Raw genomic sequence first — 1,364 nt, 5'->3', positions numbered from 1 at the left:
CAGAGTGCTGGGATTAAAGGCGTGCGCCACCACCGCCTGGCCATCATAATCTTTTGATTGATTCATTTCTTTAAAGTTCTCTTGCTTAATCTGTGCGACTCAAGTGCACGTATGATGATCCGCATGGTACAGCCATTTCAGTTATGTGACCTGCTCTCTTCAGAATCAGTCTTGTCGTCGATAAATTGCAGACAGTAAGCAAGGGATAAACTTGGCTCTGGAACTGAATAAGCCTGATCTGCTACCCAGAAATTAGAGACTCAGCCCACGTTTGAGAACAAGGCTGAAGAACGTGTGAAATTGCAAGCACCTCCCTAGGAGACCCATCTGGGAATTAAGTTTGCAAGTCTGCTGTGACTGGCACCTTGTTCTCAGTCTCCCTTCTCAGTGCCAGAGGGACCTTTTGCGAACTTCCCAAAGCAAAGTGAAACACAAAGGCAGAGACGAAAACTCCATCTGATTCTTGTGCTGGAAAGCAAAGTCTACCTGTGATCTTTTTACCTTTGAAATATCTGAGGATACCTAGAAAATAGTTATAATATCAACGGCAAACAGTTGCAAGAATGCAAATGGCTAAAAATAAAGATGTGCGTGTGATGTAGAAATAGAATTAGAACCCTCCAACTGAACAAAGGGGACAGGTGGGAAGGGACGGAAGGCGGATACACTCAACATACAATCTACACTTGCACAAACGTATTCTTTTGCAATACAGGACCATGTAGAATAAATATACACAAAGAGAACCCTAAAAAAAAAAAGAAGCTTTAAAAACTGAATAAGGAACTTTCAAAGTGGAAGAATTCATTTCTGTAATGATAAACTTCAGGGTAGGTTTCTCCAGTATTATCATAGGGCGATCTTTCGGTTTCACTCACGGTTAATCAAAGCAACAGATATCTGCTCATCACCTTACTCAATCATGGTTAGGATTCTAAAAATTGATTCTTTAATTTAAGAAGAGCACACACTAGACTAGAAATACAGCTCACCAGGAAAAGAAAGGTGATTGCAGACAAGACTGATGATCTGGGTTCAAATCCTGCCCCCCTCACATGGTGGAAGGAGAGAATGGCTCGTGACAGTTATCCATACATGTACTGTGTTAGCCATATACAAATACACAAATGATAAATGTTAAATGAGTGTGTGATAAAAATAGCACATGCTCATTTGAAAGAATGAGCCAATATATATAAAGTTAAAGAGTTTTCTCCATATCCTTCTCCCCCGCCCTCAGCCATCCTACACCAAACCGTGATGACTGTTAATTTCACTCACTACCTTATTTCTGCCCACACCAAATACATACCTACCTATGTTTATATGTGTATCTCCTCAAGTACATACCTACCTATGTTTAT

General features: G+C 40.5%; 1 protein-coding gene across 1 annotated transcript in view; it reads left to right on the top strand.

Annotated features, from left to right (window-relative positions):
* Positions 1–1,364, top strand: part of Lrrc66 (leucine rich repeat containing 66) — a 37,192-nt gene that overhangs the window by 19,137 nt on the left and 16,691 nt on the right.

Source organism: Microtus ochrogaster, linkage group LG1, assembly GCF_000317375.1.
Source record: "Microtus ochrogaster isolate Prairie Vole_2 linkage group LG1, MicOch1.0, whole genome shotgun sequence".
In the NCBI taxonomy this organism is placed as follows: Eukaryota; Metazoa; Chordata; class Mammalia; order Rodentia; family Cricetidae; genus Microtus; species Microtus ochrogaster.
This window is presented reverse-complemented; position numbering and strand designations above follow the sequence as displayed.